Source organism: Cynocephalus volans, chromosome 15, assembly GCF_027409185.1.
Source record: "Cynocephalus volans isolate mCynVol1 chromosome 15, mCynVol1.pri, whole genome shotgun sequence".
Lineage (NCBI taxonomy): Eukaryota > Metazoa > Chordata > Mammalia > Dermoptera > Cynocephalidae > Cynocephalus > Cynocephalus volans.
The window spans coordinates 83,191,584-83,216,973 of record NC_084474.1 but is presented as its reverse complement, the minus strand read 5'-3'; the positions used below and the strand labels follow the sequence as shown (position 1 = coordinate 83,216,973).

General features: G+C 40.0%; 1 protein-coding gene across 3 annotated transcripts in view; it reads left to right on the top strand.

Annotated features, from left to right (window-relative positions):
* CYRIB (CYFIP related Rac1 interactor B) overlaps positions 1-25,390 on the top strand; it is a 146,852-nt gene that overhangs the window by 51,128 nt on the left and 70,334 nt on the right. For 2 of the 3 annotated variants that reach the window (XM_063079552.1, XM_063079550.1), the window contains exon 1: positions 8,600-8,802. The exons of the other annotated variant lie outside the window; for it this stretch is intronic. The gene's annotated coding sequence lies outside the window, so the exon portion shown is untranslated. Of the gene's footprint in view, positions 1-8,599; positions 8,803-25,390 lie in introns of those variants that run through there. 3 annotated transcript variants of the gene reach the window in all.

Sequence of the window (25,390 nt, the reverse complement as noted above, 5' to 3'; positions counted from 1 at the left end):
GAGCTGTTTTTTTTTTTTTTTTTTTTTTAAAGATGATCAGGGCCGGCCCATGGCTCACTCGGGAGAGTGTGGTGCTGATAACACCAAGGCCGTGGGTTCGGATCCCACATAGGGATGGCCGGTTAGCTCATTGGATGAGCATGGTGCTGACAACACCAAGTCAAGGGTTAAGACCCCCTTACTGATCATCTTTTCTTTTCTTTTTTTTTTTTTTAAAGATGACCAGGCTCTCCCAAGTGAGCTAACTGGCCATCCCTATATAGGATCTGAACCTGTGGTCTTGGTGTTATCAGCACCACACTCTCCCGAGTGAGCCACGGGCCAGCCCCGGGGCTAAGTTTTTAATTCATAAAACTTGGAGACCACAATTCAGGTTTCAAGGAGTTTTGGGGGGACATAATTCACTTCATTACAATTAGTAACATTTATTTATTTAAGAGTTTACCAAACATTTGAACTTTACCAAACTTTTGCATATTAGGTTTAACTGTATGTAATTGCCATTTTTTATGGCCAAAGGCAGTTTGAAATTGGCAATTCCATATGTTCCACCTATTGTTTTTGTCGGTCCTCACAACACAGTGAATTAGGTGGTTGTTGTACCTATTTTATAAATGAGTAGTGTAGTATTTTAGATGGAGTTTGGACACTGGGGGATTTAGTTAATTTTTACAGAAAGATAGGAAGAAAAGGTTGGGGGTGGTTGGAAGAAAGGAAGGTAGAGTGGTTTAGCAGCTGCTGAGACCTGGAGTAGAATCCTGGCTTCACCTCCTGGTAGCTTTGTGACCTCCAGCAAATCCTTGAACTTTGTGTCAAAAGTCATAAAAATTTGTAATAAAATCTCTTTCATAATGTTGTTGGAAGGATTGAATTATAAGTGGGTGGAAATCATTTTTTATAATACTGGCAGACACTAAGCAATTCATTAGAGTTGCTGGTGGTAATAGATCCTTCGGTCAGTATATTTCAAACCAAATCCTTTTCTCCCTCCTCTCACCATAGTATTTCTATAAAACACACAAAATATTTTAAAAATGCCATTGGTAAATTAATGACCCTGGACACAATTAGGGATTCTTTCCCTACAGGTAAAGCTTTCACCGAACTCTGGTGGTGTGCTGTGTGAGTGGGTGGAACCGTGGAGATGCACCGACTTCTGTTTGGGTTTTGGGGTAATCGTGGGGCAAAGCTCCTAAATGGATAGTGCACCCAGCCATTCTTCTCCCTTTCATTCCTCTGGTGCCTGCCATTTCTGATTTTATGGCATCTTGTCCCCTCCTTCAGGTGACCCCCCCCTTCTGTGCTCTTCCTGGTGGAGGGGATGTGATTGTCAAAGCGGAAAATGCCGCGTGGTAGTCCTTTGTGCTGCTGGACCACATGATGGGCTGAAAGAGCTGCTTGTGGGAAAGGGCGGCCATTCTGAGCACACCCTCTTGGATTTTTCTGCAGCCAGCGAGTCTGTCCAAGGAGCAGTGGGCCTTGGGCTGCAAACTGCTTCAGCATCAGTAAACCCCTGGACCAGCCTATCTCTCTTGGGAAAAACCTCGCCTCGGGGTAGGGCTTGAGAGGGAGAAGTGAAGGCGTGAAGAAAAGTCTTTTCCTCTTTTTCCCGTTAAACTCTTGGTGAGAAAGCATGTTCATTTCTGTCGCCTGGATCAGCAGCAGGTTCCCAAGGTGAACCTCAAGGCATCATCCTTGCTCCGTCATACTTCACCTTTTCTGGCTGCAAACAATTTTGCTTCTCTAGTTGATGGAGGCTCTAATAACTGAAGGTGGTGAATGGGTGGCGGGGAGTATGATTTTGTAGAAATACAGCTCTAAATAAAAACACGGGAAAAACAGGAAGCTTGTCAAGAGGGAAGAGCTGTAATAAAGCATTTTACCTTTATTGACATTGAGGAAACCTCCCCTTTAGCTCAACACTTGATTTGTAAAATACTACATGGTATAGCTATATGGTGGAGTATTATATATTATATAGCTTTTAACAATGATGTAGCTGAAGTACCTTTATTAAGGAAGCGTGATTAAGATACACGGTGAAGATGAAACACAGCAGATTATAATTCAATATATGAACCATTTTTATAAAAATACATGTTATCTTTATATAAACATAGGTATAGATACAGAAAAAAACATTTGGAATGGTATCCACATGGTGTAGGTGGGTGGATCACAAGTGTTTATATTTTCTTCCTTTTGCTCATATGTATTTTCAAATTTTTGCTGCAATTGACATGTTTTACTCATGTAATCAGGGTGAAAAAAGGTATAGGGGGCTGGTGGACCTCATTTACTACCCAGGTCCTCCCTTTTTACCTAGTTGTTCAGCATATTACAGGAGGGTCTCCAGGGACTGGGCACCATGGCAGAGATCGCAGTGCACACAGCAGCCCCGTCTCTGCCTTCACAGAGCTGCCATTTTAGTAAGAGTTTTTTTGTTTTTTATTTCTTAATTTTTAGGTTTTTTTTTTTATTTTTTAAAAGATGACCGGTAAGGGGATCTTAACCCTTGACTTGGTGTCGTCAGCACCATGCTCACCCAGTGAGCAAACCGGCCATCCCTATATGGGATCTGAACCTGTGGCCTTGGTATTATCAGCACCATACTCTCCCAAGTGAGCCATGGGCCGGCCCAGTGAGAGGTTTTTCTTTTTCTTTTTTTTTTTTAAAAGATGACCGGTAAGGGGACCGGCCCAGTGAGAGGTTTTTCTTTTTCTTTTTTTTTTTTAAAAGATGACCGGTAAGGGGATCTTAACCCTTGGCTTGCTGTTGTCAGCACCACGCTCAGCCAGTGAGCTAACCGGCCATCCCTATATGGGATCCGAACCCGGGGCCTTGGTGTTACCAGCACCACACTCTCCCGAGTGAGCCATGGGCCGGCCCAAGAGGTTTTTTTAGTTAAAACATTTTTCAGCTAAAAAATTAAAGCACTGTTTGTGATAAGTGCTATGAAGGAAAAAAACAGTGGCATGCTAGGGAATGAGAGATGGGATGTGGGGGTTTGTCTTTAGGAAGGGTGATGGGAGGTCCTATTTGAGGAGGTGACCTTTGAACCTGAAAGCCAAGAAACAGCAGCGTAAAGAGACCGGGAAGTATATTGGACGTATAGGGAAGGAACAGCCAGTTCAAGGTGGAGGGGCCCTTCTTCCTTCCTGCAGATCACTTGAAAGCCTGGGGGAATGAGACTTGGAGCTGCCCTACTTGTGAGGAACGTGCTACATTTGGAAATGTGATGTAGCTCATAGGTAGACTTTATAACTCTGGGGGAAGTATGGCCATAAGGACCACTTTCTGGCTCCAGACAGATTGGTTGATGTTTTGCTAAATAATAGGAATGTTTTGCTGGGTTTGATTTGTTGGCTTCTACTTTGGTTCATTGTGAATAGCAGCCCGGATGTCATCTTTCAATGCTGGATGAGCTTCTAGCCCTATCCAGGGGATTCCCAGGCCTCTTTCCCCTGTCCGCTTCTGTGTTCACTAACTATGCATTGGATCCTCATCCATAAGGCAACACTGGAGTCTTAGCCATTGGCCTCGAAACCCTGGCTGTGGTGGAAATGTTTGGAAGGTGCCTCTTTCCTAAGGGGTTCAGTATTCATACATCCTGTGAAAAGAAAGAGAGAAGAAGTTGACAGAACTCCCTAAATGTTCTATCAAGTAGTAAGAGTGGATACATAGGCAATAGAAACCATACTCCAGGTGCTTAAACATACTGAATGATGTATTTGGGTTAAGGATGGTAGAAAGTATTGATAGAGTCTTCTCTAAGGGCAATTGGGCAACACAAATCAAGAACCATAAAAATGTTTGGATCCTTTGACCCAGTAATTCCAATCCAGGGAATTTAGGCTGAGGTCATAGTTCTTTTTTTTTTTATTTTTATTTTTTTATTTTTTTTATTTTTTTTTTTTTCGTTTTTTCGTGACCGGCACTCAGCCAGTGAGTGCACCGGTCAGTCCTATATAGGATCCGAACCCGCGGCGGGAGCGTCGCCGCGCTCCCAGCGCAGCACTCTACCAAGTGCGCCACGGGCTCGGCCCTCTTTTTTTTTTTTTTTTTTTTTTTAAAAGAGGAGAAACAAAGATGTCTTTAACAATAGTAACAGTCAAAAATGATGTAGTGCTTTAGGGTTTAAAAGTATTTTCCTATACAGTGTTTATGAGAGCTTCACGACAGTCCCCTGAAATAGAGATTGTTATCCCCACTTCACAGGCAGGACATGGAAGTTTCGAGAGATCAGGCGAGTGGCCCTGTTTCACCCTGGCATATCCAGGCTCTGAACTCCAGTACATACAGCCTTGCCTGGTGGGTTTGGTCAGAAACTCAAGGTACACTGGCAGGAGCCAAGAAAGCATGAAGAGGGAACCAAGACTGACAACAATTATTGAGTTTAACCTGTGCCTGGTTCAGTCCCCAGGATTTCACAAATTTTATGAGAGTTAATTCTTACAACAAACTTGTGGGGAAACTGAGGCTCCAAGAGGTTGACTAACTTGCGTAAGTAGTAGAGCAGGTTTCAAACCCTGACCAGGCTACATCCAGAGCTTTGAGGGGGTTTCAGCTCTATAGTGTCACTCTCTGCTTCACAACAAGAATGCTTTGAGGGATGGGTGAGCAGATGAACAGATGAGTGAGCGAATGGGTAAAGGGGTGGGGACATGAGAACCAGCTTCCACGGAGAATTAGATGTCAGGATCCCAGGGATGGCCAGCTCTTTTCCACAGCTCTGCAGTTTCTGTGTGCAGTATACACTTGCTCAGGCCTCTCTCAGGAGAGCCGCAGCTTCACTGGCCCCTGAGGCCACGCTTTTCCACACCCTTTGCCTAAGGCTCTCTTTCCTGGCTCGACTCATCCCTTGCAAAATGCCCAGAGCTGAATGAGTCTAGGGTAAACGTGGCATGTAGGGTGTGAACCTTTAAGCAACCGAAGGAAACTGAGCTATTTTACCATTATGAAATATTCTGCAGCAATTAAAATGATAAATTTGACTGTGTAGAAATATGAAAAAGGGTTGGGAAATAGTTGCATATATCTGAAGATACTAATTAAAGCAATGTGCATTTACATGGATAAAGGTTGAAAGAGAATAGGAATGAAAACTGTAAAGGTGTTGTCCTCAGACTGTGTCACCATCCAATTGATCTGTTATTCTCTACAGCCCCTGTTTCCTCTTCCCCCAGATTCAACCAGTCACAAACATCAGTATGTATCTTAGTTCTGGTGCATGTTCTTCACCCCCACTACATTTCCTAGACCAGGCTCTCAGTATCTCTCATCTGGACCCCATAACAGACTCTTACCTGGTCTGCTGGACTCCATTCTCTCTCCTGCTGTAGTCTATATTGGACACTGTGGTCAGAGTGATTTTTTTTTTTTTTTTTTTTCTTTTTCGTGACCGGCACTCAGCCAGTGAATGTACCGGCCATTCCTATATAGGATCCGAACCCGCGGCCACTGGGAGCGTCGCCGCGCTCCCAGCGCAGCACCCTCCCGAGTGCGCCACAGGCTCGGCCCGGTCAGAGTGATCTTGACATAAAACATATCTGATTATGTCTCTCCCTTAGTCGGAAGCTTCTATTTACCTGTTACCTTCAGGAGGCAAGTTCAAATTCCTTAGCATGGCATGCAAGGTCTTTTACAATCTCACCCTCCATTCTTGCCCCCTGCCTGTCAAGAACTCTCCTCCCTTTGGCCCTGTGTCTTTTCTTCTTGGCCCATCCTCCTCCTTCAAGGCTAAGGTCAAAGGTGCCATCATCTGTGAAGCCTTCACAGCTGTCCCAGGGAGAGTTTGGTTCCTCTACCCTCCTAAATTACAAGTCATGCTGTGTTGTAATTGTGAGGTTACAGCCCTTCCTTCTCACTAGACTCTGAGCCCCTCCAGAGCAGGGACCTCATGTCTTACGGTCCTTCACCCCAGACGCTCAGCATGGTACCTAGAACATAGTAGTGGGGCTTTGTGTGTTGATTGAATGAACTAATGATTGAGTGAAACAATTTATTCTCTGTAATGTTTTAAAATTGATTTAATAATGAATAAAAATTTCAAGAAAACAGCACTGGAAAGCAACAGGGTTTCTGAAATGTAAGAAAGTAGACAGAGCGCACGGGCTGAAAATAAAAAAGAAAGTAGACAGAGGCAGTGTACTGTAAATGGAGAAACAGACAAACTGTGGAGTTGACAGGTTGGGTATGAATCCTGGACCTGTCAGATACTGAGCCTTGGTTTCCTCATTTATAAATTGGACATGTAGGATGGTTATATAGGATATGCAAGACAAGGGCTTAGTACAGTGCCTTGCACGTTGTAAGGACTCAAAAAATGCTAGTTAGCCACAGCCATTAATTCATCATTGAGAGGCAAGTGCTTTTATGTAAACATCTTTTTTTTGGCATCCTTCTGCTTGCCTTTTCAACATATAACTTTTAAAGCTTTGACCTCAGCTGAAATGTGATTACATTCATGCAGAATGATGAAGAAATATTGTGGAAGAATAAATTCAGCACTTCTTGTAGGGTCTTGTTTTCTGAGCCAGCTTCCCTCTTTCAGGGCATCCCACATAGAGTGATGGAAGAGCTCGTGAGTTTTTGCACAGCCAGGAATGGGTCTAGGACTAAGGAGGAGGGTGGTTCTCAGAGGAGTATTCCATGTTCCTCACAGGACTCATCTTATTTTACTGTTATCACTCATCAATGGACTGTTTTATTGTTGGGTATCAGATGTCTGGTCAGTGTAAAAGAAGAGGTTCCTCACAGAGGCGGCTGACAATTGCAGTAATGAGCTCCCCATAATTGGAGATATTCAAGCAAAACTGGATGTTCATGTGTTGAGGAAACTATGGAAGAGATTTCTGCTTTTGGTGCAAAGTTAGGTTAGAGGTGTGTAGTTACTCAGAGCTCCTACCTACAGGACTGGGCAGATGTATGAATTCTTCCTCTTGTTCAGGTTGAGGACGGTGGGTGTATATGGACCAGGGTTATCTAAGATTGGATGTCAGTGTGTCAGATGAATGGACTGACGTTCTTGGATTGTGAGGACTGTGCTGTCAGCATCAATGTTTGTAAAATATCTCTTACCTCAGTTTAATTAAAATTGATGAAAATTATAATAGATACAGTATGGAAGTCCCAAATCCTCCTGAAGTATGATAGTTAGGGTAAAAGTCTGAGGCTTAGGACTCTTGCCTTTAGTGTGTGCCTTGAAAAAGCCACTTAATCTCTCCATGACACTCTCAACACGATTCTATATAATATGACCTTAATATTCTATACCATTTGTTCTTCATGTAACTCAGGAGGAAGACAGAAAGGCTAAATTAAGGTAAGGGCTGCCCTTCTGTATCTGGGGGCAATGAGTGATTTATTGGCCACATTCAGTAAAGCCCAGATAGTTCCTGGGATCTTACCTATTTGACTACCGCAGGTGGTTCATAATCAGGATTTCATAGATAGGCTCCCTGGGTCCATGAATCTCCTGAAAGTCTATGCACATTTTTGTGCATATATGTATTTTTCTGGAGAGAAAAGCCCATGGGATTTTCAGTTGGTCCTTTGACCCAAAATGTTCAGAACCATTTACCTCCATCTTAGTGATCTGCTCAGCAGTCAAACTCAAAATAACCCTGGGAAAGGTAACATTGTAGTATTTTACACTTTCGTGTTAATGAAAAAAAATCTGGGAGTTATATAACGGGATTAGGATGCGCTCGCTAGATGGGATGTTCTGGTTTTGTTCGCGAAGAGGGGAAGGGAGCATATATGCTCAAAGAATGCAAGGGGGACTGGGAAATAAACATGCTGCGCCCTCTGCCACATCCAGGTTCTCAGCCCACTAGACATTTCTGCTAAGAGTCGACCCCAGAGCAAGGATCTGACTTATCTGAAAGTGCCGTGCGTGGCACGCCATGAGTCCCATGTGGCGTCTGATGTCTGTTCTCACAATGATCTTTTAACACCTCCCAAGGGCGTCTCTCCACGATACCGTCGCAGGCGATAACGGTGCATCTCTTGGCTCTGGGGAGCCTGCCAAGCGCGTCTGCGGTGTCAGGAAGCGCGAGTGAGGCTCAGTACCTGGCCGGGGGTGGGGGGGGATGGGCGTGCAGCCGGCCCCAGCCATTCCAGGCGTGGGGGTGGAGGAATGTGGCAACTTCGCAGGCTTTAGCACCGAGTCCTGGTTTGCTAGTCCCGAGCTCCAGTTCTTGCCATTTCCGAACTCTCTGACCTGAGGCAGGTCACCGCCACCTCTGAACCTCAGTTTCTCATCTGCACAGCGACAAGGCTGGAAGACCCCGACCCACCCAGAAGCTATCTCGGCGCGAAGGTGCTGCTCCTTTAAGGAGAAGGGGGCGCGGAGGGGTTGGCCACGCCCCCTTCCTCTCTGCGCCGCGCCCGTCCGACCACCTGTCTCCGGCCTCTCCCCGCCCCTTTCAGGAGGGGCGGGGGAGGGGGGGGCGGAGAAGGAAGGCTGAGGATTTACCTTGCGGGGCGGGCGCGCGGCGCATGCGCAGGGCTGGACAGGTCCGCGGCGCCCTCACTTCCTGGCATTCCCCCTTCCCCCTCCTCGCTGTTACCCTGTACATCCGGGTCACTTGCCCTCCCCACTCGGAGCCGCTGCAGCCGCCGCTACTTGGCTCGTCGCGGCTCCGCCACAGGGGCAGGTGCGGAGGGGCTCCCGGTCCGGCCGCCGCCGCTCTCCCGCTCCGGGCCCGGGGCTCCCCCTAGCGCCGCTGAGGAGCCGCCGCCGCGGCTGGAGGAGGGCGGAGGAGCCGGGCTGAGAGAGCCTGGAGGCTCGAGCGGAGGGTGAGTGATTGGTTTGGACCATTTTCCCCTCTTCCCTCACATCTCTCGCTTTCCTGCTCCCCGACCCCATTTTGGAGGAGAGGCGGGTGCGGCGGGCCCTGCACCGGCGCTTGGTTTCCTCCCCGTCCCCCCAGCGCTGTGGGCCCGCCCCAGGCGCCCACCCCCCGCCCCGGCGGCGCCCCCGGCCCGCTTCCTCCCCAGCCCGCAGCCCCGGCCCCGGCCTGTCCCCGCGCCCATTCATTCGGATCTTCCTTTCTTCCGCCCCTTCCTTCCACTCGCACCTTCACGAGCGTGCTCGTCGCCCCCTCGCACCCCCCGAAGACTGTCGCCTCCGTGACCTTTGGTTCCCCGGCTCGTCCCCTCCCGCGTCGACGTTTGCCCACTTCCCTGCTCCCATCTCCCCTCACTCGTAGAGGCTGCATGTCCTCCTGCCCCCCTTCCCTGTGCTGGTCGTCACATCCACACCTCTTCCTCCCTCGGACTCCGCCACGCCTCGCCCGGACACCCAGTCCTCACGGTCACTGGCGTGGAAGTTGGTGTCTTGATTGTCCCCCATCACTTCGTCTTCCACCTGTGCGGCCAGACCTTGCAACTTATGGACTACTTGGATCTCTTAAAATTCCCAGCGTCTGAAGTCCAGATTCTCAGTCCTAGGGTGTGGTCTTAGTGTGTTTCCAAAATATACAATTTGTACTATAATTACCGAAATCTATGACTGTCAAACTCTAGTGGAAGTGGCAGTTGCTGTGGGGTTTTTTTTTTTTTTTTTTTAAACCTCATGGCTATTCTGGGCAATACTAAATACCTTTCTCTCTCTCTCTCTCTCTCTTTTTTTTTTTTTAACTGGGAAAGTATCTATAATGGATTAATTTTCTCTTGAGTGTAAAATTTGGCAGAAGATTGTTGTTATTTCTAGTTCAAATTCCTCATCTCTCGGTTCCGTGACTGATTTGCAACATTACCTGTTAGTACTGTTGTTGGTGAGACTTTTTCTTGTCTCATTTGTCAACAGCATTTATTGAGTGCCCCTGTGTGTGGAATACTGATGAAATGACTGAATACTTGAGGTACCACAGAGTACCATTCTGGATAAGACAAAGATTTTTTGAATTTGTTTACACTTTACCCCCGCTCCTATAAGCTTATTGAGTTTGCCACATCTTTACTCTTTAATCTCTGTGAAAAATGTATATCAATCAGTTTTATGTTCTGTTAGTCTTGTAGTTTGGCAGGCTGACATTCCAGAGAAGTGTTTTAACATAGCTAAAGGAATTTCAGTCACTTGGGTGTTTGGTGACTTATTATTACAAATCATTTTAAACTAATGTACCTCAAGAAAAACACACTGATCCTTTTAATTCTTTAATTGTGCTTAATAATAGAAACAGAAGCTTTGTGTCTAGAAAGACTTGATAATTGAAGCTTATTTGATAGCCCTTTTGTAAAGTGTTGCAGTTAACTGAAACTGCCAAATTGGCATTCATAAAGTGAAATGACAGCACTTTCTTTTTCCCATGTGACTTTCATAGTCCGTAATAATAAACTCCAAGGGAGGTTCTTAGTCCTAAAGTACATGTACCTGCCTTCAGTATGATGATGCTCTTGCTGTCAATATTAATAGCAATGGTTTCTTACAACCCATTTTTTTGAGGAACTAGGTATTAAAAGGGTGCTTGGCTGTTTTTCCCTGTTTAGGTTTTGGATTACCACTTTAAGCAGTAAGATTTCTTAATTCATAGCCGAGATGACATTTTAAAATTTTTTTGGCAGAGCAGTTTTGCTAGATAATAATTTCTTAAGTTCCTTAGTGGTAGTGATGTCGCTGCCTCTGAGGAAATTCTTCCTTTGTAAAATATTGTAGGATATATAGTATAAACTCTAGATTATATAATTGGATAGAGGCTAGATTTGTCTCTTCTAAGAAAGTGGTTGATTGATCAAAGGGAAGTGAGATTAGTAGATTGATTCTAGTCCAGCAAAAATGTAATTTCAGATGCTGAGTAAAGCTCGGTGAATACAATTTATTTTTGATAGATTACAGGTGATATTTAACTAAACTGAACTTAAAAATAAATGAGTTTAAAAATTACATGTTAAGTAGTGCCACTCTTGAGATTATTTGACTCACGTTTGAAATGGACATTTTTTTTTTTTTTTTTTAGTAAATAATAGTTGATGGAGAAGGATACAGGGATGCTTATTTCATTTTACTCCTAGTCTCCTTGGGGAAAATAACTGGATTGTCACTTATGTGAGGTTACTTAAATCCTGTTAAGTATTGATGCATTCAACTGTAAGAGCCTGTAATTTTCTCTTTCACTGTTTAAGGAAAACAGGACTATAATAGTTGGAAATATTTAATTATGTTGTTAGTGGCATGCTTCTTATTATTCTTGGTCTTTCCTTTTCTGTTACTATACCAGACTTTAGCACCATGCCTGCCTGGTGTGTAGAGGATACTCACTCAATAAATGTTTTGAACAGTTGATGAATGGCAAAGTCAAAGAGTTTTAGACTGTAAACAGCATTTTGTAATTATGTTGCAAAAATGTAGGAGAAAGATGTTGATTGCTCTGAGCTGCAGTTTTCTCAGTTATCTTCTATATTTTGAAGATTGGTATATAGTCGTTCCTTGGTATCCGTGGGGGAGTGGTTCCAGGACCTCCTATAGATACCAAAATTCATAGATGCTCAAGTCTGTGATATAAAATGGTGTGGTATTTGCATACAAACTATGCACATCCTTCTGTATACTTTAAGTCATCTCTAAATTACTTATAATACCTAATGTGTTGTAAATGCTATGTAAATAGTTATACTGTATTGTTTAGGGTATAATGGCAAAGAAAAAAGTCTGTACATTTTCAGTACAGACACAATTTTTTTTCCCAAATATTTTGGATCTGTGGTTGGTTGAATCCACAAATACAGAACCCACAGATAATGGAGCATCAAATGTATTGGATTATGTAAACTACTTTGAGATCTTTGGGGGAGGAAGTACAATAGATATGCCATTTTGTGTTATGTTTTAGTTCACAGAATGGATTTGTTTACTTAGAATGGGTGTTAGACGTGTCTTGTCAGCATTAGGAACAGTAGTCAATTCAGATCATTTCTTATGCATTTAACATTTCTAAAAGTCAGCATAAAAGTTTTTGGATGCAAGAGCTCATTCTTTATTATGATCAATTCAAAGTTAGGTTCATTTTTCAAAACATTTTTTTGTGTAGCAGAAATGGAAGAAATGGAATTCAAAAATGTGAGTGTTAACAATATTTCAGTGGTGATACTGATGATAAAATAGTAGCTAATACTTGCATAATGTTTACTGCTTGCCAGGCAGTGTTCTAAGACATGTTTAATCTTTACAACAACCTTGTTAGGTTGGTATTAGTATCCCCATCTGATAGACAAGGAAACTGAGGTTAAGTAACTTAAGTGACACAGCTGCTAAGTGATAGAACTGGGTCCTGGCTCTTAATTGTTATGCTGTCACATTGAACACCTGTTATATGTCAGGTTCCTTATATACATTCAGTTAGTTTTATGGCAGTCCTGCAAGGTGTAGGTTGATTTCTAGTTAATTACTAATTAACAATAGGAAAGTAAAGCTCAGAGAGCTTAGGTAACTTATCCAAGTTAATATAGAATGTGGAAGATTGGCTTTTGAACCCAAGTCTATATGACTCATAACTTAACATTCTATTTCAAGGTACTAATTTGAGGTCCTGTATTTTATATTATGTATTTAGAGTGCATACTTAAAACAGCAAATCTCAAAACTTCTTTCAGCTGCCACAAAGGATGGATAATGTTATTTGTTCTGTGCTCTCCAGTGAGTGTATACAAGATTATAATTTTCTACTTACTAGCCATAACTTCACCCTTTTCCCATTCATGCAAGTATTTGGAATGCAGATGAGTGACATTTGTAAAACATTTAAACAAGGGAATCATTCTTCGGATTTTGATTTTTTAGATGTATATATTTCTTGCAACACAACCTCACATCTGAATAATGGTAGTATGGGTGAAAATGACTATTTTCAAAGGTGTTCGGTGATTTTGTTTAAGTAGAAGACCTAATGCAAAGATACATTTTTGTAGCTATTTATTTTGAAAAGATGATCTTCAACATAGAGGTACTATTGTATTTGACACTATGAAGCTTTGAATCCTGTACAATTATCTGCCATGCAGCAATCTCTACTTGGTATGTTCTAGTTGATGCATTATGTATGGTACATATTAAATCCTAGACTGATACAGACTGTTTTCACTGTGTCTAGAATACTTCTTTCAGTCATAAATTGGCATGTTCTCAGATAATCCAGATTACACTGAATACTAATTTAGGTCAAACATTTTCAGAAAACATTTGCTAAGAAAAAAATTTTGACATATCTCCAGATATTATTATTTTGGGATTATTTGTGCCTTTTTTCTCTTCTTAGTGGGGATAATGAAGAATTGAATGCAGTAGTTTAAGTGAAATCTGAGATTTACAAGGTCTTGAAGTAGACTTTTGTAGTTTGTTGACTTATACTCTTATTGATAGATTCTTCTCATTGTAGGATCTTACTATGTATGGACAAAAACATTGCATTTAATTCCTGATTTGCTCTTTTCTGATAGTGTAAATATCCTCAGATTATAAAATGGGAGTAACAATATCTCCGTTTCATGTACCACAACACCATTGTGAAATTTTTGTATTAACTTCAATGCAACGTAATAGGGAAGGCAGGATATAATTTTATTAAAGTAATACATTTCTAAGTCACATGATAATTAAAAAATTATTTTGTTTTTAATCATCTATTTCTTCGACACCTGGCACAATATTTGGTATATGGATTGCCATTAATTACCCAAATAGTTATTGAACACATAAGCAGGGTTATATTAACAGTGAATAAAACATTCCTGGTTCCTCCTTACAGTAGAGTAGAAGATAGAGAAAAATAGACAATGTGAATTCAGTGATCTTCAGAAGTCAGGATACGAGCCCCTGTGGTGATACCATCTAAGCTAAAACCCGAACAGTGGACCAGTCAGACAAAAGGGAGAATGCATTGGGGGGTAGGAAAAGAGAGGGAGGAACAAAGCCTGAAGGTAAGAGAGGTCGTTAGAAACTGATACTTGTTCTGTATGGCAGTAATGCATAATGTAAAGGAGGAGTGGGAAAGGTGGACAAGAAGTAAACCATAAGACAGGCAACATGAGTCATGCTAAGTTCAGCTCGGTTTGAACTGAAGGCAGTGGAGAAACCATTGTAGGATTTTAATGGGGAGAGATGTGGAGTAACTCAAGTGGCCTCTTTTCCAAAGGATATTCTGACTGCTTTTGCAGAATGGATTGAAGGTGAAGTAAGATTGTTTACTGAGAAACACAAGGCTGTTGCTAAAGCGCAGGAAAGAATTGACGGTGATCTGTACTTGAGTATTGTCAATGGGGGGATGACGTTAAATCTTTAAGATCTGATAATTTACTAGATGTGGGCTCCATAGAGCTGGAAACTTTGCTGCTGGTCATAGAGTAGGAGAGTTTCTCCCAGAGGGCTAGGTGCCACTTTTTTATGTAAAGATGAGATGATGCTTGGGGCTAAGGCTAAGCCAGATGTGTTTTCAAATAATCATTTTCCATTGGCTTACCACACTGTTAGTCAGCCAACCCACTCCAAAATAGGAATACCATGCTAGAAACTCATGAGGCCTCCAGGAGTCAGGCATTCAGTTTCCACAAGAGCCCAGAAGCAAGCTAATAGCTGCTTTTGAAAGTATACCTGATAGCTGTGTCAGGGAGGCAGAGAGTCCAAAACTCCAAGGGACATTTCCAGGTAGAGGCTGCCTCCCTTTGCCAAATGCTCCAGTCAGTAAAATCATGAGTCACAGAGACTCGTGGCTCGAAATGGTCATTAGGGTTATGGGCCCCAAAGATACTAACACTTTTCTGCATTCAGCCAGCCCTTACTGATTGGAAGAATCTTCTCTGGCACTTATGGGAGGGGGAAGTACAGGCGTATAATACATTGATTCCTACTATACCTTGAGATGTAGAGGCAACAACAGTGCATTGAATTGGCCCAAAGAACCCCACCCATAAGTCATATTGTTTTCCTAACCCACTGTAAACCCTGCCCAAACCCTAGTAGCTGAATTTGGTTGTTCCATCTTCCCACAGGACCAGATAAGATGATGACTTGGGTGCCTGTATCCAAGAGAACCATAAAATTTTGAGTCCTTTGCTAAAGTTCCCTGGGCAGCTTTAGATGGGTATGTCTGGCCTTCAGACCCTCTTGGGGGTCAGGGAGACCTCAACCCTATCCCTAATCATCTTTCTCCTTAAAGTAGGAAAGTTTAGGGGTAGAAGCAGAGAGGATCAGCAGGTGCAGTAGGAGAAAGCAGTTCCGTGTTGGTAACCAAGGCTTTGCATTCACGTTCAGTCATTCCCTTGAAGTTCAGCCAAAGGAACTTGTAATGCTTTTGGTCCACCTGAAGCTCTGCAGTTGGCAGTAAGGCCATCACCACTTACACTGTCTATTTTAGCTTGGGGGATTTCTTGGCTCAGCAGTTGCAGCCACATTGCTTTATCTTTCAAGGCTGTTCACTTTACAGACATCCTTGCAAAAAGATAGTCTAGAGCAAGGGACATTCGGTTCCTCTGCCTGCAGCACATGCAAAAGAGAGACCTATGGAGAATTGTTTCACAGCATATGTAATTATACCTCAATAAATCTGACTTTAAAAAATGTTTCTGACGTGTAGTAAGAATCTCGATGCATGTTATTAGTGCTGCTCATTTTCTTGATCTGTTTCTGGGGGCAAACCTGCATGTAATAACTTTGGAGGAATTTTGAGATTAATTTTCTCTAAAATAAATCGGCAGCTCTAATAACATTTACTCAGAGTAATGACTGACATGTTCAGACATCCGATTTGAAAAAGGTCGTATGTGGTCTTTTAAGATTTTCAGGGACATTAAAGTGAAGTATGCGAAGTATTACTTTGCTTTTATTATGTCAAACTACAGTTCTCTGCTTAAAATTTCTGGCAAATTCTAACAAACCAAAATGATGTTAATTAAGCACAAAATTTTTAAGGAAAGCTTCTTTCCTTTTATGTAAAGGGACAGTACAGATTTTAGGGGATTAGGAAAGTCTAGTGTAGTTAGTGAGGGGGAGGTTTAAACTTGCAATTTTTAATGTTTCCTTGTGTGGGGGGATAGGGTTCTAATTTATCTATTAGCATTTCACAAGTTTATCTTCCCTTTCTGTTTTTTTCTGTAAACAAGTATTCTAAAAATTATTTTGAGAGCTAACTTGCTGAAGATTATTGCATTTGAATTTATTTCAACTTAAATACCTACTGTATTCTGGTATTTCATAAATACGTTTCCCAAGTTGTTTTCAAAAATAGAGAAGTCAGTTTCATTTATTCATTCTTTTTTGTTAAATTGTACATGAATTTAGAGACTTGGAAATGTAAAATAATCTTCTGTCTATGGTGGAGCCAGTTCTGAGTTACTAGTGGGTAAAAGTAGGTGGATGCCTGACAATCAGGGGCTGAAGCATTTTGGAAATAGTCTTTTTGATAATTGAGACTTCCTATATTAAAATGTGAATATAGTTAAATTAAAGCTTTTCCTCTCTATTTATAGAACAGTATGTTGAAGCAGTAGTCAAAATATGTAGCCTGGGGTTGGCAACTTTTTGAAATGGGTGTGCCAGAGTTCCATTATGGTATGCGTGATGGCGACAACTGGCCAGTGTTCCCTCTTTGGTATGTTTCACTGACCCCTTCTTAGTAGTCTATTAGCATATTAGATGTGTATCTTAAGAACCTTGTTTTAGCTAATTTTCAGTTTTCTTTCTTTATAAGTAAAATTTTAAAAGTGTATGTTGTTTTATTAAAATGAAATTTAATTTTTTAAAACATTCTCAGTTTGGATAGGTAGGTAGCCCATGCATTTAAATACTTTTAAAAAAAATATTTAAACACTTCAAAATTCTTACTAGTTGAGGTCTACAAGCAGAAGTTTTTGTGAAGTCTTCTCACTACCTCCCATCTCTCATATCTCTTCTAGGAACTTGTTTGGGCCTCATAAGTAAAAGATGAATGAACAGTTTTTTAAAAAATATAACTGGTTTACAGTATTATAGGAAATTACCCTAAGTCATAACAGGTGCCTGAAGACACTTTATCCCAGGTAGTTTTTTTCCTCTATATCAAGTTTACGTTGTACATCAGGTCTTGTAGTTAATTTCCTGTACCTAATCTTTATATATATATATATCCTTTCCCCTTAACTTCTATAAAATGGGAACTGTAAGTCACCTTTTCATGGTTTAGTTGGGACTAGTGGAAAGGAGACTGCCAAGAACGATTCACTCACTACTAGCTATCAAGCCCCTTATGTTTAAGTATGACTTTGCTGGATTTCTAGCCAAAGAAAGTTCCAGAGCAGGCTTTGGATAGTAGTTATGTGCTTTCGTTTTTACTCTCTGGTATAGGAACATATGAGTGGTCTTCAAAAAGTTCATGGAAGGGGCTGGCCCGTGGCTCACTCGGGAGAGTGCAGTGCTGATAACACCAAGGCCACGGGTTCGGATCCTGTATGGGGATGGCCGGTTGGCTCACTGGCTGAGTGTGGTGCTGACAACACCAAGCCAAGGGTTGAGATCCCTTACCGGTCATCTTTAAAAAAAAAAAAAAAAAAGTTCATGGAAAGTGCATTTTATTAAAAAAAAACAAAAAAAACAAAAAACTATGCATGGTTTTCAAAAATTTTTTTTGCACCAAAATAAACTCGTACTGATTTGTTATAATATGCCTAACAGGATCTAGTTTGAGGCATGAAGAAGGGTAGGACATCCATTTGAAAAGAGTCCCTATCAGAGCAGCATGACTTCTGCTAAAATTGAAGCAAGAACAAACATTAGATTTAGGGAGAAACTTGGGCGGAAGAATGGTAAAATCACAGATGCTTTACGAAAAGTTTATTGGGACAATGCCTCAAAGAAATCAGCAGTTTACAAATGGATAACTCATTTGAAAAAGGGACAAGAAAATGTTGAAGATGAAACCTGAAGGCAGGTCATCCACATCAATTAGTGAGGAAAAAATTCATCTTGTTCGTTCCCTAATTGAAGAGGACCGATGATTAACAGCAGAAACAATAGGCGACACCGTAGACATCTTTATTGGTTCAACTTACACAATTCTGACTGAAAAAAATTACACTTGAGCAAACTTCCTGCTCAAAGGGTGCCAAAACTGTTGTATCCGTATCATCTGTAGATGAGCAAAGCTTTCGATGGAAATTTTAAACAAGTGGAATCAGGATTTTGAAGCATTTCTTTGAAGAATTTTGACCAGATGAAACATGGCTCTACCAGTACAATCCTGAAGAAAAAGCATAATCAAAGCAATGGCTACCAAGAGGTGAAAGTGGTCCAGTGAAAGCAAAAGCAGACCAGTCAAGAGCAAAGGTCACAGCAACAGTCATTTGGGATGCACAAGGCATTTTGCTTGTTGACTTTCTGGAGGGCCCAAAGAATGATAACATCTTATTATGAGAGTGTTTTGAGAAAGTTAGCCAGAACTTTAGCAGAAAAACACCCAGGAAAGCTTCACCAGAGTCCTTTTGCACCATGACAATGCTCCTGCTCATTCCTTTCATCAAACAAGGGCATTTTTGTGAGAGTTTCGATGGTAAATCACTCAGCATCCACCTTACAGTCCTGATTTGGCTCCTGACTCTTTTATTTCCTAATCTTAAAAAATCTTTAGAGGGTGCCCATTTTTCATCAGTCAATAATGTAAAATAAAAACACATTGACATTGTTAAATTCTCAGGACCCTTAGTTCTTTAGGGATGGAAATAAAGTTTATATTTTTTTCATCTTTTTTTTTTAAAGATGGCCGATAAGGGAATCTTAACCATTGACATGGTGTTGTCAGCACCATGCTCACCCAGTGAGCTAACCAGCCATCCCTATATAGGATCCGAACCTGTGGCCTTAGTGTTATTAGCACTGCACTCTCCTGAGTGAGCCAGGGGCCGGCCTCTTTTTTTTATCTTTTAATTACATTTTTCCACAAACTTTTTGAAGTCCCCTTGTACATATACATGTGTGTATTTTTATTTCTGTATAGCTGTATTTCTATTATGATCCTGTTGTAGCTGGAGAACATAATATGGAAGAAGCAAGTGACTCCTTCCCCTTTTTTAAAAAATCTTTCTCAGTTAATCAGGTCAAAAAGATGTGCTCTCATGACCCTTAGAAGTACTATCCTAATAAGTAGAAAGTAAAAATCACCTATAGTCCTGATAATAGAAATAAGTGGTATGTGTATTATTTTGGTATACCATTTTAATGTATATTTTCATTCAATATGGTTTGTTGTATCACTGATTTTTGGTTTTGGCATCTAGAAGAACCCAGTAATTCCTTCAGTAAACATAATTATATACTAACTTTTTTTTTTCTTTCTTTTTAAAAACAATTTTATTGAGATATACTTTACATACCGTAAAAATCCCCCCATCTTAAATGCAATTTAATGATTTTTAGTATTTACTGAGGTTTGCAGCCATCACCATAGTCCAGTTTTGGAACATTGTCCACTTACCCAGTTAGATCCCTTGAATCCTATTACAGTTCATCTTCATTATTACAGTTCGTAAGGCCCAGGCAACCACTTATCTACTCTGTCTCTCAATAGATTTTCCTTTTCTGGACTTTTCAGATAAATGGAATTATACAATATATAGTCTTTTGTGTCTGGCTTCTTTCCTTTAATGTAATGTTTTTGAGGTTTATCCATGTTGTTGAGTGTATCAGTAATTTGTTACTCTTTATTGCTGAGTAGTATGCCATTGTATGGATATGCCACATTTTGTATATCCATTCATGAGTTGGTGGACATTTGGATTTTTTTTTACTTTTTGGCTGTTAAAAATAATGTTGCTGTGAACATTTGTGTGCAGATAGTTGTTCAGCTGTGTGTTTTCATTTCTTTGGGGTAGATACCTAGGAATGGAATTGTTGGGTCATATGGTAAATTTATAGTTACTTTTTACAGAAACTGCCAAGCCCTTGTCCAGACTGTACTATTTTACATCCCATCAGCAGTGTGTGAAGATTTCAGTTTCTCCCAACACTTGTCATTGTCTTTTTGTTAAAATTATTCTAGTGGCTGTGAAGTGGTATAGCACTGTGATTTGAGTTTGCATTTCCCTAATGACTAGCTATGTTAAGCATCTTTTCAAGCCATTTTCTGTATCTTTTTTGGTGAAATGTCTATCAGATCTTTTTCCCATTTTTAATTGGGTTGTCTTATTGGATTGTAAGAGTTCTTTATATATTCTGGACCCAAGTCCTTTATTAGATACATTATTTGCAAATATTTTCTCTCAGTGGCTTGTCTTTTTATTTTCCTACTGGTATCTTTTGTCGGTAAGCATTTTGAATTTTGGTGGAGTCCAGTTTATCTTTTTTTTTTTTTCCTTTAAGAATAGTGCTTTGGTGTTGAATCTTTGCCTAACCAAAGATATACTCTGATGTTTCTTCAATAGTTTTAGCTCTTAAATTTAGTTAACTTTGTGATATGAATTGAATTTCTGAGTTCACTTTTTTGCTTATGGATATCCAATTGTCTCAGCACCATTTGTTTAAGAGACTGTCCTTTCCTCTGTTGAATTGCCTTGGCATCTTTGTTAGTAATCAATTGACCACGCATGTATGGATTTCTGGACTTTCAAGTCTGTTTCATTGATCTGTTGCATAGCCTGACCTTCTGCTAAGTACCACGTGGCTTGAGTACTATAGCCTTTTATACCACATTTTAATAATGAAAATAACTTCCTTTTTTTTCTTGTAAAAATACATGCTCATATTTATAAAAAATTGAAACAATATGAAAAAGTCAGAAGAAAGCAAGAATCTCCATCTAGGATGTCACTGAATTGGTGAACATCTTTTTAGGCATCTTAATGCATATATACATGTTATGTGAGTACACACACATACCCTCCACATTTATACAAAAAGACACATCAGTATTTGCCCACAGTCATTGTTCTTGTGTACTTTTTGAGTGAATACGCTTATTGTAAGCTTTAAGAGAGGACTGATTATTTTTTTTCTTCAGGCACTTTTGTAATTCTGTGAGTTTTTACTGACATAAATTTCTGTGAAGACCAAAGCCACTTTGGGCTAAGAACCATGAATGCATTTTTCTTGGTAGCATGTTTAAATGGAACTTACTTCTCACTTCATTTGCTGAAAGATGACTTTAAAACACATTTTTAAATGTGTGCTCTATGAATAGATAGCAAATTATGTGTGAAATTTTAACAAAATTAGTCCCCAGATCCAGTTTTAAATATTTAAAGTTTCATAAATCTGCTCTTGAGGATTAGATGAACTTTTTGACAGTTGGTAATGATGTGTGTGGAGCCAGTAAATATATATATGTGGTGATTGTGAATTTTATTTGCAGTCATGAGGACTGATTGCTGCTGCAGGTTTACTTTTACTGTCTTGCTGAAGGAATAATAACCTTTGCTCTTCTGCACTTTATGAATTTAACCTTGTAACACTTGGTGAAGTCAGATCCTGAGATACTTTCAGCCGCCATTGTGGAACTATGACCGAACTCTGAAATGCTTCTCATTTGTCAGTGTAGGTCAAATTCCATTATCACAAACTTTCTTGACATTCACATTTTTCTTGCAGTATGATTTTATATGATGAATATTTGGTTTAAAGTCACATTTAGAGATGTAACAGCTCTAGTCTCTATAAATGATACTTAATTTTTAGAAGGTTGAAGTTTAATCTCTGGCAGTGGGGAGCCATTAAAGGTTTTGGATTTGGGGAGTAACATGCAACAACTTTTAGAAAGACTGTCACATTGGTTTAGTGGAAATTTGGTGTGTGGATAAGACATGCTTAAAATGAGGTGAGAAACTGGATCGCTCAAGGAAATTATACAAATGAGGTGTTTGTGCAAGATTTTAAAAAGTTAAAACGAACTAAATTTTTAGAGACAAATTAACAGAAAGGAAATGTTAATTGTGGCTAACTGAGTGGTGAGGTTATGGATTTTTATTTTCTTCCTGCTTTTAATGGAAAATTTAGAAAATATAAAATATAGGTAAAAAATAATAATAAAAGAAAAAACATTTTGAGTCATGAGAGTACCTGTGCCCTTTAATGACAATTGTCTCGCCCAGGGTTAGCAAGGTAGAAGGGAGAGGAGTAAAAGTACGGCCCTCTCCGTACTATATAGGGCTCTCCGGTAGCAGGCGGAGCTGGGAATGCAGGAAAACTTAACCTTAAATGAAGAATTTTGGTTACACTAAGGTTCTGTCAGTTTCTAAACTTCTTTTTATAACTCAAAACTGACCATAGTCATGGGCTTGCCTAAATAAAAGTTCAGGAACATTAACTTATCCACAGAATGACTTTAAAGGACAGTAATGGACAAAAAGTTGCTTTTTATGGGTACATCCCCCAGGTTCTGCTTGTTCAGTTTAATGGTTACAGTTGTTTTTCTAATAAGAAAAATGTCAATGAAAATGCATTTTTACAGGAAGAATGTGCTCATTGAAGCGTTTAATTGTGGGTGAAATGGCATCAACTGTAGCACAAGCAGATCTGTTTTGTTAGTCAGATTAGCTCCTTATTAGCACTAAAGTGAGGTAAGTAAGCCAATTTTTGAGATTAATTTTCCTCATCTACTTTAAAAAGGATAACATCACCTGCTTTGCAGTATTCTATGAAAAAATTATGGTCTATAGCAAAATGTGTGGTACAAGGAGGTATTCACATTTATTAGTACAGTACCTTCTTTCCCCCTTAGAGTAAATGTTTTCTATAGTTTTAAATGTTTTTACTGTCCTTAATATGTGTTTTACTTTCTCAAAGAATATTCCTTAAAAATACCAGATGGAGGTAGGGGATTTAGTATGAATACAGGGTGTACTATGAAGGATGTGAGAAGTATTAGTTTTTTTTTTTTTTTTTTTTTTTTTTTCCTAAAAGATGACCGGTAAGGGGATCTTAACCCTTGACTTGGTGTTGTCAGCACCACGCTCAGCCAGTGAGCGAACCGGCCATCCCTATATGGGATCCGAACCCGGGGCCTTGGCGCTATCAGCACCGCACTCTACCGAGTGAGCCACGGGCCGGCCCAGAAGTATTAGTTTTTAGGGTAGCTCAAAATTCTACTTTTAATTTGAAATCTGAAAGATTTTCAGAAAGAATGAAAAGTAGTTTGTGTGAGAAAATGTATGAATTAGGGGACTAAAGAAAAGGTAGACCCAGATGGAAAATCTTTTCATTACTGTTCTTAGAGTAATTTGGAATATATAAAACAAAAGAAAGCATTGTGTTGTAGCGAGAACACCTTGTAAAAACTAGCATCATTCTTGTGTTGTTATACTTTCAAAATGTGCTTTATTCTTCTGTCTCTTTCTGGTAAAGCTTTTTTTGGTTCTTTATTCGACTGACACTTAAAAAATGATCTTGGTCTTTTGTCTTCTTTTGGAAGTATTTAATGTTCAAATCTTATACTTTGAAACTTAAAGTTTTCTTTTTAATGATCTAGTTACTTCTTAAATGTCTCAAAAAACTAATTACCATCTTTAATTTTTGGGTATCTTTATTGTTCATATTTGCACCCCAGTGTTATATTTGTATGTAGTTAAGTTTTGCTTATTTGTAGGAAATGGCTTTAAATTAGGAAGGAAATTGTAGTCATCTTTCTATTCAAGACCAAAGTATTCTTTATAATTCATTCAAGGGTCCTTGGTTGCTAGTAGCAGAAACTGACTGGGTAATTTGGATGGAAGAGGAATTTATTGGGATGATAACAGGTAGGTCGCAGAATTGGTGGAGAGACTAGGAATCCAGATTCACAAAATGAGCAGTAACCAAAGGAGGGTGAGCAGCAGGAAAATAACAGTCCAGATTATGTTGCAGTAACAGGCTGGTAGGGTACTGTGGCAACTGGTCTCTTATTGCTGCCACTGTGAATCATTTTTTAAGTGTCCCTGGGCTTTGGACCATTCTTTCAAAATATGAAATCTTGGGGTATAGGTGCAGTATTTGTGGTCTGACTTCTTCCCTGAACTCCTGTATTCATCACCTTCACAACATCTTCAGTTTGATGGCTCATAGACCTCTCATAATTTAACAGGTCTAAAACTGAACCTTATGCTCTTTTTTTTTATCCCTCCACTTGATCCTTCCCATCTAGGCAAGTTGTCTTTTAGGGCATCTTATAATCTGGATTTGTCTGTGTTATGCTTTCTCATAGAGTCAGGTTACATATATTCGACAAGTGTATTACATAGGAGGCATATGACATCTGTTTCTCACGTCAGGGGGCATATGATGTCTGTTTGTCACATTTTTGGTGATAGTTTGATTCCACAATCAAGATGATGTCTGCCAGATCTCTCCATTGTAAAAGCTCTTTGTATGATAATACTTTAGACCATGTGACTATCTGGTACCCCACAATTTTTCACCCAGTAGCTAGCATAGGAGAGGGCAGGCCCTCTAATGATGGCTGTTCAAGTATATCTGAATAATAGCTATCAGTCATTATCAAGAAGTAATGGAATAAAAAAACTCCAGTGTTAGTTTTTAGCTTTTTGTTACAGTAGAGGAAAGATAAGTAAATGATTCATTATCATAAATCTCAGATCCTGAAAAGAAGCTGATTTAATCCATATTAACAATCATTCCCTAATTTGGAATGCAAAGGGAACAATGGATGACTGTATAGTTTTAACTTTTTTTTTAATATATAAGTCTGAGAAAATGTACGTTAAGAAGGAGGCTGGACGTACTGTCTAAAATAAATATTGATAATTTGTTAACCTCAGTGATCTATACTTTCTCCTTGTCTGTCATTTAGCATAGATCAATGTTTTTATCCTCCAAATTCATAGTTTCAGGACTTACAATTTTGTTTTTTTATTTTTTTATTTTATTTATTTATTTTTACTTTTTTATAAAGATGACCAGTAAGGGAATCATGACCCTTGACTTGGTGTTGTCAGCACCACGCTCACCCAGAGCTAACCGGCCATCCCTATATGGGATCCGAACCCCATGGCCTTGGTGTTATCAGTACCACACTCTTCTGAGTGAGCCATGGGGCTGGCCCACAATTTTGTTTTTTTAAATTCTTACTGGTACCTTTTAAAATATTTTCCCTCTGGGGCTGGCCCGTGGCTCACTCGGGATAGTGTGGTGCTGATAACACCAAGGCCATGGGTTCGGATCCCATATAGGGATGGCCGGTTGCCCACTGGGTGAGCGTGGTGCTGACAACACCAAGTCAAGGGTTAAGATCCCCTTACCGGTCATCTTTAAAAAAAAAAAAAAATTTTCCCTCTTAATTCAAGGAAGCAAGATTTACTCCCCAAGTGACTGAAAATTTGTCTCCTGTTACAAGAAATCTTTTTCACCAGATGGAATAAGTTCCTAGAAACTGCAAATGAATATAGTAAACTATACAATGAAATCTAGAATATATAGGTGCCTCTGCATTTGGTGGAAATC